Below are 16,010 nucleotides of genomic sequence, written 5' to 3'. Positions count from 1 at the left end.
GTAGATAGTAATTTAGGGACAGTAAGACATAATCAGAAAGAGATATAACTTTAAAAAGTAAAACATTTTGCCAAAAAGGGCATATGGAAAGATAAGGACAATTGAAATTTAAAAGAGAATGAAACATATTTCCAGATAAAAGAATATATGGTGACTTTCATGGAAGAAGAATATCACAATTTGTTGTCCATGGTAATTTTTGTTGTTATGAATCTCCTTGTACTTAATCTTGAAGGATTGCCCACCAAAGCAAAAGACAGTGTTGTGGGCATCATTTTGGCATCCAAGGCATCTTTGATAGTCCAGCTGTTCATCTTTCTCTTTAACTTCCACTCTTGAAGATTTGTCACTTGGTGGTAAAGAGTGAGGGTGGGAATATTTTCTATATATACTTGAAATGTATATATTTTTTAACTTTCAGGTTTCATGCACACGAGCATACATATGTGTTAGCATTCGTTCTTGAAGTAATTATTGAGAAAAGTACTGTATTCATTCATTCATTTATTCATTCAGTGAATATTTAATGAGTATTGAGGACATGCTGGTAAACAAGGCAAGGTTTCTGCTCTCATGAAGATTACAGTGTTGTGGGAGAGACTGGCATAGTCCTATGGGATGACAAACCATAGGTAAATACAATACAATAAATAAATACAATTGGATATAGTTAAAAGTCCTTTGAAAATAATAAAACACAGTAGAGGGATAAGGAGTAACAGAAGAGGAAAAGACTCTAGGATGAACCATATAAACAGAAATGTCTTAATGATGAAACAGAAAAAGGACAACACTGTGTATGTGCAGTGTAATATCATAAGGCACTATACTAGTTGCTGAGATGTATAAAAATATATGTTTGGCATGATGTTTACTTTAGCAACCAGAAGTTCTAAATTAAATTGGAGAAACAGAGCATATGTGTAGTAAAAACAATATATGGAATAGTACACATGACTATGAACCTGTGTATGAATTATCAGAGTTTATGCAATCATGCAGTTATAAGGCTGTGAAACATAATTCATTATTTCATGAACATATTTGATATGAGTGAATGAACTACCAAATTAGTATCTAAGCAAACATTCCTTCCAGTTAAACCCAATATCAGTATTTTTGCCAGTGGGTCTCTCACATATTGTTGAAGATATACGGATGCAGAAGTATGTTTTCCTCCATGCATGCCTGTCTCAGAAATCACCCAAATGCCTCAGCTAGAATAGCAGAGCTTACTCTTAACACATCTGCACTACCCCCCATATTTGGTGCATCACTGAGGGCTTCTACTTGCTGAATTTCCCCCCAGTATTATTCTCTGCATCTTCACAAATTTTCCCAGCAACTTCTTTTATGAGCTGTTATGAAAACTAGCGAAATATTCTTCCTATTATTCTCCTAGCATCCTCTCTTCCCCTATTCCATTTTTCTTCCCTAGGCAGCCAATGTGAGCTTAAAAAACTGAAAACTAATTGTATCTACACCCTTTCATCACTTCCCTTTGTTCATCGTACTGAGACCAAATTCTTTTTTTTTTTTTTTTTGCGGTACGCGGGCCTCTCACTGTTGTGGACTCTCCCGCTGTGGAGCACAGGCTCCGGACGCGCAGGCTCAGTGGCCATGGCTCACGGGCCCAGCCACTCCGTGGCACGTGGGATACTCCAGGACTGGGGCACGAACCCGCGTCCCCTGCATCGGCAGGTGGACTGTCAACCACTGCCCCACCAGGGAAGCCCCCAGGGAAGCCCCCTAGACCAAATTCTTTATCGTAGACTACAAGCCCTTTGGTCTGACCCTCTCCTGCTCACATATATTCCTGTTGTTCTCTGCATTCCAGCCACACTGAGTTTCTTCCAGGTCCTATAATATGTGATGCTCCTGAAGCTGAATCTGGCCACTGTACCCAGACACCGAATTAAATCTAGGAGACAGAGTTTTGCGTGAAGTAGAAAAGAACAGCTTTATTGCTTTGCCAGGCAAAGGGGGCCACAGTGGGCTAATGCCCTCAAAACTGTGTGTCACAACTTGGAGAAGGTAGTGAGGAGTTTTATAGTACTGATTCAAAGAGGGCGTGATCAGCTCTTCGACTGATTGGTTGGTGTTGAGGTAAGTGGGAGTCAACATCATCAACCTTCAGGTTCCAACCGGTCTGGGGTCTACGTGCTTGTGGACAGCATACCGTCATTAACCATTAGCTTTTTCCACCTAGTGGTGGTTTCAGTATCTGCAAGACAGCTCAAAGATATTGTTGTGTGTATCCCTTGATGGGGAACCAGGACCCAGCCCCAAGGCTGCACTATTGTTTCTCTTGACGGTTTGTTTCTCCCTTGTTTTGCATCCCCTCCTTTCCTTAATTAACAACTGCTTGAATCTGCCCGTTGGAACTCAGGGGAGGTCAGGGAGGCTGAATGAAGCCTATTTCCTGTAATCAAAGAAATGGGGGCCACAGAAAGGCTTTTGTGCCCAGGAAGCCCCACAGGGCCCTGCTTGGTATTACCACCTCTTGCTTCAGGACTGTGCCAAGCTCTCTTGATTTTTTTACCCATTTCTGCTGCCTCACCTTGCTTGCTTCTAACGCCTGCTCATCTTTCATATCCCAGGTTGTTTCTTTTCCTCTGGGAAATCGTCCTCAACACCCCCAAGAGGTGCTGTGTAGCTTCCCCCCAAGCTGTTATTATAATTTTATTTTTGTGTGTGATTGTTTTAGTAATATCTGACTATTAGGATATAAGATCTAATGAGGATGGGAACTGCTTGTTTTGTTAACTTAGCCCAGTGCCTCTCATACTGTTGGTTGAACAGTTGACAGTATTTGAAGGTATTTGTTGAATGATTAAAAATCATTAATTTAAATTCTTTAAAGCTGTGTTCAACTTTGCCACTTCCTGCATTCTAAGGGTATAGTAGTGAATATACAAAATAATAAACTTTTCAAAACTATTGGGATACTGAGTTAATATGATTGAGAGATCTAGATTTATTGGGGGTGAGAAAATGCTAACCTTTCAGCATGATGGTTCTCTAATGAAGAAGACATTTTATTTCCTCCAATGTCTTTTCATTGACTTTGAAGAAAACTTAATAAGATGTCAAATCACCATAACAGTTTGTATTTTACTTCAAATATATGACTTTCTACTTGCTAGAATGAATCCAGATTAGCGTTTCTGAATGACTAGACTTAAACGGTCATACCATTTTTTTTCACCTGTAGAAACAAATGATGCCTGATATATTGCCAAAGATATGTCATTTATCTTTAAACCTCTCAGAAGCTGGAAAAGACACTAGAAATGCAATATATTTATATAATTCAGACAAGTAGAGTGGATTCCAGGAGTTCCAGCTATTTCCACCTCAAAGATTTCTGTCCCCAACCTGCTGCTCCTTCCCAGCTGCTCAGTTATTATGTTTGTACTCATTCTACATATGACCTCAAGGATTTAACAAAAGCCCTTCTGATAAGGACCCAAGTGCATATAAATAAATTCTATTTCTCCTAAAGTCATGTAGATCAACTACCCTATTATAACTTGAACAATACAAAATCAATGATGATTGGTTTTCCAATTTTACCTTTTAAGAACACAAATTGGAGATCCTGGTAATTCTTCTCTTTGCTGGAGATTTTGTTTGTTTGTTTGTTTTCTATAGATATCTTAGAATAAACAAGCATACAAAAAATATCTCCTGGTTACTTTTTTTAAAATATGTAATGACTAAATGGACAGAGCAGTTGTTGATTGCAGGAGGATACTGTTAATCAAAAGCAGTGTTTTAATTTAATTTTTAATATATTTATATCTCACCTGGTTTCACAAAAGATTTGGAGGTGTTTATTTATGTTCAAATTATTCATTGCTGCCTAAACACACCCCAAAACTTAGTGGCTTAGAAGAAAAACTATCTTTGTTTTGCTCATGGATCTGCAGTTTGCCTAACAGGGCATGGTTTGATTTGCTTCTTATGGCATCAGCTGAGGATTATGTATATATTAGGGGAATATGTGTATATTAGGGGCTGGAATATCTACTTCACGTGGTTGGGAAGCTAGTACTGGCTGCTGGCTAGGAAGACTGTAGACTTGGAGCTTTTGTTCCCCTCTACATGGTTTTGCTTAGGTTTCTTCACAGTATAGCATCTGAGTTCCAAGAATGAGTATCTTAAGTCAGAAATGCATGGCATCTTTATAATCTAGCATCAGATGTTACATAGAATCATCTTTGTCACATTCTGTTGAATAATAATTAAATCCCACCCAAGCTCATGGAATGGTGGCATGGATCCCATCTTTTGATGGGAGCAGTGTCAATGTCAAATCCTCAGAAGAACATATAGAATGGAAAATGTTGTGTCTACCTTTGGAAAATACACACTTTCCTCTTTGTCCACACAATTTATATCCCTCCCACATGAAAAATACAGCTATCACTCTCTCAAGAGTCTCGAAGTCTCATCACATTATGGCCTCCACTAAAAGTCCAACATCTCATCATGTAAATCAGAATTAGTCACAGATGAGAATTCTTAGGTACAGCTCCTTGCATAGTATTTTCTCAATCTAAAAATCCATAATCTAACAAGACAAATTATTTGCCCATCAACACTCTTTATACTATGGTGTAAAAGGATTGAATTACTGCTATGGACAAGTCCATTCCAAAAAGACAAAAAAATGATATGCACACAGCAGACATTGGTCCACAGAAATTCTGAAACCCATCTGGGTATCTGTTGTCACCTTCTTAAATGTGGCTCACTCCTACTTCCTGAGGATTTTTTCCCCAGTCTTTGCCTCTGCCCTTTGTGTTCCTGTTGTCATCCTGAGTCATCTTTCCTTTTCCATACAAAGTAGGTCTTCTTTGTAGCTGAGTAAATTTCTTACAATGCCTCATTCTTAGGGAATTTTTTTTTTTTTTTTTTTTTTGGCAGTACGCGGGCCTCTCACTGTTGTGGCCTCTCCTGTTGCGGAGCACAGGCTCCGGATGCACAGGCTCAGCAGCCATGGCTCACGGGCCTAGTTGCTCCACGGCATGTGGGATCTTCCCAGACCGGGGCATGAACCCATGTCCCCTGCATCGGCAGAAGGATTCTCAACCACTGCGCCACCAGGGAAGCCCCATTCTTAGGGAATTTTAAGGTTCAAAGTCTTCAAGTCATTTTGTATTCTCCCTGTGCTCTTCAGTCGAAATTGGCCTAATTGTTTTTAAATCTGTGTTCTTTTGTATAAATTTATAATTCACTCCATTAGAAAAAACTGGATTTCTTCCATACCTTAACCTCCTTGTAAAATTGCTGTATAATATCATTCTCATGATTTCTAAAATCTCATTATTAAATAGAGAGAATCTGTGATACATACTGAAGCTTCTTAGAGGACTTATTTGTATGTCTGGAAGTTTCTATGAGGTATTGCCTTCAAATTTTCTGATGTCTTAACAGATAATTTTATAGTCCAATTCTGGATTTGATCTTTGCTCTGAAGCAAAGATTTCTTAATTTGAGAATTGATTGTCATACAGAGTGGCTGAGAATGAGGAGTAGTTTTATTTTTGAACTCAGAAGCTCCAGTATCTTATATTTAACAGCTTTTTTTTTATTTAGTTCATTTCTCTTGTGCTGTATTCATAGGTAGCAAGATCAAGTCAGAGGTCACTTTTTCTTCCCCACAAGGCACATTTCTTTTTTTAAAAAAATTTCTTTATTTTAAAAAAAAACTTTATTGGAGTATAATTGCTTTACAATGGTGTGTTAGTTTCTGCTGTATAACACAGTGAATCAGCTATATGTATATATGTATCCCCATATCCCCTCCCTCTTGCATCTCCCTCCCACCCTCCCTATCCCACCCCTCTAGGTAGTCACAAAGCACCGAGCTGACCTCCCTGTGCTATGCGGCGGCTTCCCACCAGCTATCTATTTTACATTTGGTAGTGTATATATGTCCATGCCACTGTCTTACTTCATCCCAGCTTCCCCTTCCCCATGTCCTCAAGTCCATTCTCTATGTCTACATCTTTAGTATATGACTTTTTATCTTAACAGCTTTCTTGGAGTATAATTGCTTCACAATGTTGTGTCAACTTCTGCTGTATAACAAAGTGAATGAGCTATAGGTATACATACATCCCCATATCCTCTCCCTCTTGCACCTCCCTCCCAGCCTCCCTATCTGCCCTTTTAATATTCTGCGGGATTCTCTCTTGCGATGTCACTGAGTTGGCTCCCTCCTTTCTACCTTACTGCAGGGATAGTGTGGCCAGCCTTTCTAGCTCCACACAACGCCACACTTTCCTGCTAGTACTAAAAGCATCTCTCTGGCTCTCCTTTAACATCTTACCATCAGCTTTCTCAAGTCTTTTTAGGCATCCATTCACACCATCCTCAAAGACTCTTAGGCTTTTCTCAACAGTATCTTCAAAGTCCTCCCAGCTTCCATGAATCTCTTGATCTCCAAGCCAAGACTACAAAATTTTTTTCTTTTCTTTTTCGTCCTTGCACTTTTATTTGTTCTTATCAAAGTTGCCTTATTTTTTCAGGTCTGTTTCCATAATCTGTCAGTTTTTTTTTAATTAATTAATTAATTAATTAATTGGCTGTGTTGTGTCTTTGTTGCTGCATGCGGGCTTTCTCTATTTGCAGCCAGAGTGGGCTACTCTTCGTTGCGGTGCGTAGGCTTCTCGTTGCAGTGGCATCACTTGTTGTGGAGCTAGGGCTCTAGGTGTGCAAGCTTCAGTAGTTGTGTCACATAGGCTCAGTAGTTGTGAATCATGGGTTTTAGAGAGCAGGCTCAGTAGTTGTGGTGCACGGTCTTAGTTGCTCCACGGCATGTGGGATCTTCCCAGACCAGGGCTTGCACCCGTGTCCCCTGCATTGGCCGGAAGATTCTTAACCACTGCACCACCAGGGAAGCCCATAATTTGTCAATCTTCATGTAGACTAAAACCAATTTCAACATCTTCAAATTAGGCTATTCTTCTCGAGACCAAAGCATTAATTCTTTCTTGGCTAAGCACCTGTAGTTTGGATGGGGCTGAGTTTTCCTTTTCCCCTACTTTATAATCAGTCAGTGCTTAAAACTTTATTGTTTCTCAGGAGTAAGCTTTGCTACCCAGTACTGAACTAGATCTGTCTTATCAGGATTATTCTGCTTTCAATGACTCTGTTAGAAAACCTGGGAAGTTTGATTGATACTATATGCTAGGTACTATTTTAGGTGCTGGAGATAAACAGGTAAATAAAGAAAATGTATTGGACATGAATCTCAATTTAGGGCTCTCCCTTTTAGCTTTTTACTTTCCTCAGTTTTCTTGCTCAATTCCAGCCACTCTACCAGGCAACATGAAACTCTGACCTCTAACTCCGCAACCAAATAAGACTACTGATTTCTGCTTGAGCTTTACTCTCTATGGAATACAGAAGATGATTATCTTCAGGTCAAAGCTGTTTTCATGTGGATCTCACTCACTGTATTTGCTTCTTTCAAGGGCCTTATCCATCCAGTTTCTGTCTGTGTTTGGTGCTATTTAGTTGCTTCAAGCTATAGTTGATGATATATATACATATATATAATCAATAACTATTGCATGTATAATTATATATATATATATAATTATAACTATTAAATTATTATTAGGATCATATGATACTAGGTACTCTGCCTTTACTAGAACTCCTATCTGTATTAATTTTTAAAAATAAAGTCCCATCAGTGACAGTAACAGACCCATATTAATAAATTTAAATTTGAACTACTTCACTTCTTGCAGGTATTGTCATGAAGGAGTTGACAAGAAGCAAATTAGCCAATTTTCCAAATGTAGGAAGGAATAAAATGGGTTAATACAAATGAGATCCTTGGCCAACAGGCTAGTGATGTCAACAGTGTAGATTCATTCATTAAAACACTGACTATAAATAGTTCTTTTAATTTATTGTCTCCATTAGGGATTCCCCACTCTTGCCAAAAAAAATGTTTCTCTGACATTTGACTCATATTTTGCCAAGCCTGTTGCCAATGAAAAAATTTTTCAAGAAGCATAATTTTTCAAAATTCTTAAAATTCTCTAGGCAAGTTTTTATTTAAGATCTGTTTCCACAAGAATTGCATGATGATATGAACATGAGTTTCGGGGTAGAGCCATAACTGATAAGAAATAAAAGAGTTCCTTTGTTATTTAGATATTGAGTTATTAACATACTTCTTGCAGTCAAAAGCAAATATCTAAACCAGAACTCACCATTACACTTAAAGAAAACTCCTGTTTTATCATCTGTTTAAATGAAATTAGCACCCAGGTGAGAGATCTGTTGAGACTTCCATGTTCTGGAAGTTTAGCCCTGAAGTTTAATTTTCTCTTTATGAAGGATTGGAACTATAGTGGAAGCACTAAATTTCTAGAAAGAGAGGTCCCTGAGACATGCCCAGATGGATGTTGATGTATACATGCATAGGCCCATGTGGGAGGTGGCTTTGGTGGATAAAAGTTAACCATTAACTAAAGATATTATTTTTCATATTTTACATAAGACTGATGAAACTTCAACTATTCATATAAACATATGGATGAAGATGAATGTTGGGGCTATAACCATGTGTATGTGCCAATTTTTTATGCTATCAATGTTGATAAAGAAGATCACAACTACAGGCACAAGACCAATATCTCATGGGAGGATAGAGAACTGAGATCTTCCTGAAAAAAAAATATAACATAACCCAGAAGAAAGATTATTATGGTCAGACTTGGGGACTTCGTGTTCCACTTCTAGTTCTGTCACTAGCTGGTAAATCATTCACATGGCAAATTTTAACATCTTTCAGTACTTGAGGTTTTTTGGTTTTGCTTTCTTTTAATAAAAGGAGGAAATTAGAATGGAAGGCATCTAAAACCTACTTCATCTCTATAAATTTTTTGAGTGAAGAAACATAAAATATTAAAAATAAATTGTCCCAGGAACTTTCTCTACCTTAGGTTTTTTGAGTATTGACAGCCACTGAGCAAAGATGAAACAAAACCAGCGATGATCAAAAGCTCAAGTGAAGCTTTACTTAACAGGGCCAAGTATTGCTTTTAGAGGGTTTTAACACTTATAAGGCTTGATTAATATCCTTAAACATCTCAAAAATCTAAAAAGAAACATTTAAACGTAATTATTCTTTAATACATATATTACCTGGTCTAATCTTTCTAATTTTTATTAACAATGGCAAATCATCTATTGAGAGACACATTATTTTTTCTCATTTTAACACCTCTGAAATCGAAATGGGCCAAATAATAAATGATGTCTTAACATTGTGTCATTGTTTATCTGCTGGTATTTTTTGTTCCTTCTTGGTGTTACATAAAATAATGATGCATCTTAAAAATCGATGGTATTGGGCTTCTCTGGTGGTGCAGTGGTTGAGAATCTGCCTGCCAATGCAGGGGACATGGGTTCGATCCCTAGTCCAGGAAGATCCCACACGCCACGGAGCAACTAAGCTCGTGCTCCACAACTACTGAGCTTGCGTGCCACAACTACTGAAGCCCGTCCACCTAGAGCCCATGCTCCACAATAAGTGAAGCCACTGCAATGAGAAGCCCACGCACTGCAACAAAAAGTAGCCCCCACTTGCCGCAACTAGAGAAAGCCCACGTGCAGCAACAAAGACCCAAAACAGCCAAAAATAAATAAATAAAATAATAAATTTAGTAAAAAAAAATCATTGATATCTTAGATTAGGTGAAGTACAGCATATGCATCTACCTTGGAATCCACTTTAAAATTTTTTTTTAATGAATAACGTATAAAATGCCCAATAAATTCTCATTCAGATATTGATTATGAAAAACCTAGCAAATAGGCTCAGATCTATGATACCTTGACCTTATGCTTCCCACCAGTGCCATCCAATGTCAAATGTCAGTGATTGCAGAAAGGAACAAGTACCTCCATGATTCTGATTGGATCACTAAGTCCTTCTCAGAGTTTAATGCTCAATGTTTTACCAAATGAGGTCTGAAAACCTTTATAACTGAAAAGCTGAAGTTAATATTTACAATAATTATAATGATTGTTATACATATAAATCAAAGAAATTAGTACTTTTTTTTTTTTTTTTTTGCTATACGCGGGCCCCTCACTGTTGTGGCCTCTCCCGTTGCGGAGCACAGGCTCCGGACGCGCAGGCTCAGCGGGCCAGCCGCTCCACGGCATGTGGGATCTTTCCAGACTGGGGCACAAACCCGCGTCCCCTGCATTGGCAGGCGGACTCTCAACCACTGCGCCACCAGGGAAGCCCAAGAAATTAGTACTTTTGTAGAAGTTAGTAAACTGGTCAATGTGTCAGGCACAATTACTGTGATATTTTTTGTTTTATATTGCACAATAACCTTGTAAAAGAAGTATTACTGATACCCCTACCTTACAAATAAGTGAACTGAAGCATAAACTGAGTAACTTATTTAAAGTCCTAGAGTGAAGAGTGGCGAGAGCAGAATTCAAAGCCAGACCTCTGCCCCTTAACACAGCATGATACTTTCTCCCAGAAACATACAGAGGAAAACAAATAAATATAAGCACTAAGATAATGGAACCGGTAGAAAATAATTAACTATTAGATTGTTTGCTCCATGAGGGAATTAATTTCAAACAGATTATTCAATCAATAATCCCTCCTGATTTAAAAAATGAATTCAGCAGTGTGGAGATTAAGGGCAGATCCAAATGACACGGTAGGGTCAACCACTCATAGAAATCTATCCAACTGGAAAATTAATGGAAACAAACCTGTAATTAATGAAGATGACATGGCCCTTAGAGCTGCCAGAAATGATATCCCAACTCTGAGCGCTTTAATGGAAAAAGTAAACAAAGGGCAAGGAGCCACCAACAAAACTCAAGGCCTTATGTATGTCCTTAAAAGCCCTTTGCTTCCTGATGTTTCAGTGACTTTAGAGAAGGAATTTTCACTGAGATGGCATGAAATTGAAGGGAGGGAACTCAAATAGACTACTTTTTCTACCTGGCAGAGTGTCAAAAACAATTTCCAATAACTTGTTTGTCTTAGTTTAAGATAGACTTTTTAAAAAGGTTTACACACTAAAAGATACAATGGGGCATCTTATGTTGCTATTGGTCAAATATACATGTTAGTTTCTATTTCTTTTAAAGGTATATTGTTGTTATTTGGATTTGAAAAAACCATAAAGCTCTTGATATTTGAAACTGCTAAAAATAATCAGGCTCCTTCTGTCAGATGACAAAAGGTCATATTTGTGATGCAAACATTACAATTACATGCAATTCAAACTTTACAAATGGAAGAGTCGTTGAAATCAGTGATTAAACTTTTATTTATGCAAAAATATTAACTAATATGTCAGGTAGTCTTCCCCAGTCTTTTTCAAACAAGTTGTTAAATATACTGAACCTTAACGTATAAATCCTTGAGATTTTAGCAAAAAGAATATTTTGTTGTTAGTATATTTAGCCATTTTCCGGGTTAAAAATTTTTTTTTTGATTTGAGTGTGTAAAAGCTGAATTTTCCTTTTACTCACAAAGTCATTACTGTTTCAGAAGGATTCCCCCTTAAAACTATTAATATACTTGATTTCCACTTAAAACCATAAAGGAATTCTAAAGATTTAAGAAAAGTCTAGACTCCAGCTAGGCTGAATGTATATATTCTTAGGCCGCATTTAAATGTCTGAATTTATTCTGAAACACATTGTCATAAGAGAAATGTATTATAACAGTATGTCTATTTATTTCATTTTTTATTCACTATAGCTTCATGTGTGCACAGTATCATTCATATAGTGGACCATTACAGCATTCTGCAGAGTGTCAAAACAAATGAAATCCCTGCAGAATATATTTTGAGAGCAAAAGATTTTACATGGTCTTATGTTAAGGCAATGAATGAATGAATGAATGAATGTTCTGTCATTCCCATGTAAAAGTGAATTGCTTTTGATTTTCCTTATTGATATATTTTTTGAGAACTCATTTCCCATGCTAATAACTGCATAAGGAGTTTCAGAAGCTGGGGATCATTCCAGTAAACATGACTTATCTTGTATGACAACTGCAGTTAGGGCTAGCATTATACAGGCTTATGATAGTCTACCATCACTCACCATAATCAATCTGGTTTTTGCAGATTTTAACAAAGAAATGGTAGAAATCATCCCCTCTACATTCTTTAAGATTTTGATAATCCCTTCTACAATTTTAATTTATCTTAACTGAGGGTTAAGAGAGGTTTTATATTTATAAATTCTGTATCCATTCAGCTGTCGATGGACTCTTAGGTTGTTATTTCCATGTCTTGGCTATTGTAAATAATACTGCAGTGAAAATGAGGATACAGGTATTTTTCAACATATCGATTTCACTTCCTTTAGTTATATATCTTGAAGTAAGATTGCTGGACCATATGGTAGTTCTATTTTTAATTTTTTGAGGAAGCTCTATACTGTTTTTCATAATAGTTGTACCAATTTACATTCTCTCCCACAGTGCACTAGGATTCTCTTTTCTCTACATTCTCACTAGCACTTATTAATGCTTGTCTTTTTCATGATAACCATTCTGACAGGTGTGAGATGATATTTCATTGTGGTTTTGATTTACATTTACCTGATAATTAGTGATATTGAACATCTTTTCATGTACCTATTGGCCATTTGTATGTCTTTTTTGGAAAAATGTCTATTCAGATCCTCTGCTCATTTTTAAATTGGATTCTATTTATTTGGCTGATTGTTTCTTTTGCTGTGCAAAAACTTTTCAGTTTGATGTAGTCCCACTCGTTTATTTTTGCTTTGGTTTCTGTGCTTTTGTTGTCATATCCAAAAAATTGTTTCAAAGACCAATGTCAAGGAGACTTTTTTCCTATGTTTTCTTTTAGAAGTTTTATGATTTTATATTTTCATCATTTTGAGGTAATTTTTGTGAGTGGTATAAGATAAAAAATTGGGGTGCATGTGTCTTTTTGAATTACAGTTTTCTCTTGGTATATGCCCAGTAGTGGGATTGCTGGGTCATATGTTAGTTCTATTTTTAAGTTTTTAAAAAAACACCATACTGTTCTCCATAGTGGCTGTATCAATTTACATTCCCACCAGCAGTGTAAGAAGGTTCCCTTTTCTCCACATCCTCTCCAACATTTATTGTTTGCAGATTTTTTGATGATGAACATTCTGACAGTTGTGAGGTGATACCTCATTGTAATTTTGATTTGCAGTTCTCTAATAATTAGTGATGTTGAGCATCTTTTCATGTGCCTCTTGGTCATTTGTATGTCTTCTTTGGAGAGATGTCTATTTAGGTTTTTTGCCCATTTTTTGATTGGGTTGTTTGTTTTTTTGATATTGAGCTGCATGACCTGTTTGTATATTTTTGAGATTAATCCTTTGTCAGTTGCTTCATTTGCAAATATTTTTTCCCATTCTGAGAGTTGTCTTTTTGTCTTGTTTACAGTTTCCTTTGCTGCGCAAAGCTTTTAAGTTTAATTAGGTCTTATCTGTTTATTTTTGTTTTTATCTTCATTACTCTAGGAGGTGGGTCAAAAAAGATCTTGCTGTGGTTTATGTCATAGAGTGTTCTGCCTATTTTTTCCTCTAAGAGTTTTATAGTGTCTGGCCTTAAATTTAGGTCTTTAATCCATTTTGAATTTATTTTTTTGTGTGGTGTTAGGGAGTGTACTAATTTCATTCTTTTGCATGTAGCTGTCCAGTTTTCCCAGCACCACATACTGAAGAGGCTGTCTTTTCTCCATTGTATATTCTTGCCTCCTTTGTCACAGATTAGGTACCATAGGTGCATGGGTTTATCTCTTGGCTTTCTATCCTGTTCCATTGATCTATATTTCTGTTTTTGTGCCAGTACCATGCTGTCTTGATTACTGTAGCTTTGTAGTATAGTCTGAAGTCAGGGAGCCTGACTCCTCCAGCTCCGTTTTTCTTTCTCAAGATTACTTTGGCCCTTTGGGGTCTTTTGTGTTTCCATACAAATTATGAAGTTTTTTGTTCCAGTTCTGTGAAAAATGCCATTGGTAATTTGATAAGGATTGCATTGAATCTGCAGATTGCTTTGGGTAGTATAGTCATTTTCACAATATTGATTCTTCCAATCCAAGAACATGGTATATCTCTCCATTTGTTTGTGTCGTCTTTGATTTTTTCATCAGGGTCTTATAGTTTTCTGAGTACAGGTCTTTTGTGTCCTTAAATAGGTTTATTCCTAGGTATTTTATTCTTTTTGTTGCAATAGTGAATGAGATTGTTTCCTTAATTCTCTTTCTGATCTTTCATTGTTAGTGTATAGGAATGCAAGAAATTTCTGTGTATTAATTTTGTGTCCTGTGACTTTACTAAATTCATTGATTAGCTCTAGTAGTTTTTTTTTTTTTTTTCTGGTGGCATCTTTAGGATTTTCTATGTATATTATCATGTCATCTACAAACAGTGACAGTTTTAGTTCTTCTTTTCAAATTTGGATTCCTTTTATTTCTTTTTCTTCTTTGATTGTTGTTGCTAGGACTTCCAAAACTATGTTGAATAATAGTGGTGAGAGTCGGCACCCTTATCTTGTTCCTGATCTTCCAGGAAATGCTTTTATTTTTCCCCATTGAGAATAATGTTTGCTGTGGGTTTGTCATATGTGGCCTTTATTATGTTGAGGTAGGTTGCCTCTATGCCCACATTCTGGAGAGTTTTTTCATAAATAGGTGTTGAATTGTTTTGAAAGCTTTTTCTGCGTCTATTGAGATGATCATGTTTTTTATCCTTCTATTTGTTAATATGGTGTATCACACTGATTGATTTGCATATATTGAAGAATCCCTGCATCCCTGGGATAAATCCCACTGCATCATGATGTATGATCCATTTGATGTGTTGTTAGTTTCATTTTGTTAGTATTTTGTTGAGGATTTTTGTCTGTGTTCATCAATAATATTGGCCTGTAATTTTCTTTCTTTGTGACATCTTTGTCTGCTTTTGGCATCAGGATGATGGTGGCCTTATAGAATGAGTTTGGGAGTGTTCCTCCTGCAATTTTTTGGAATAGTTTGAGAAGGACAGATGCTACCTCTTCTCTAAATGTTTGGTAAACTCACCTGTGAAGACATCTGGTCCTGAACAGTTTTGCAGTTTCAACTTCAGTGTTTCTGACTGGTTTTTTCATATTTTCTATTTCTTCCTGGTTCAGTCTTGGGAGACTGTACCTTTCTAAGAATGTGTCCATTTCTTCCATGTTGTCCATTTTATTGGCATAGAGTTGCTTGTAGTAGTCTCTTATGATCTTTTGTATTTCTGTGGTGTCCATTGTAACTTCTCCTTTTTCATTTCTAAGTTTTTGAATTTGAGTCCTCTCCCTTTTTTTTCTTGATGAATCTAGGTAAAAGTTTATCAGTTTTGTTTATCATTTCAAAGACCAAGCTTTTCGTTTCATTGACCTTTGCTAGTATTTCCTTCATTTCTTTTTCATTTATTTCTGATCTGATCTTTATGATTTCTTTCCTTCTACTAACTTTAGGTTTTGTTTGTTCTTCTTTCTCTAGTTGCTTTTGGTGTAAGGTTACGTTGTTTATTTGAGCTTTTTCTTGTTTCTTTATGTAGGATTGTATTGCTATAAACTTCCCTCTAAGACCTGTTTTTGCTGCATCCCATAGGTTTTAGGTGGACACTTTGTAGATACTCATTTTCAGTCAAGGAATAAAGCTTTAGTTAACTTAACAGTTGCTTTTGGATTTAAATTATGTACTGAAAGATTTATGTACACTGATTTAATAAATGAAATTTTCTTCAGTCATAAATTATTCTATCATTTTTAGAAAATTAGTACCTTTTAAGTGTACTTTTTATCTGTAAGTGTGGACTTGGTCAAATATTATTTAAAAAATAAGTTTTATATAAGTTTAAAAATTCAATTCTTTTTTCAATTCTATGAAATAGTTTTTTTCTGATTTAATTTCCTTTTCAAATGTTTGAAAAATTATCAAGGTAACATGTAC

Source organism: Mesoplodon mirus, assembly GCF_964341445.2.
Source record: "Mesoplodon mirus genome assembly, chromosome: 10".
Taxonomy (NCBI): Eukaryota; Metazoa; Chordata; class Mammalia; order Artiodactyla; family Ziphiidae; genus Mesoplodon; species Mesoplodon mirus.
Note: the sequence above shows the minus strand (reverse complement) of the source record.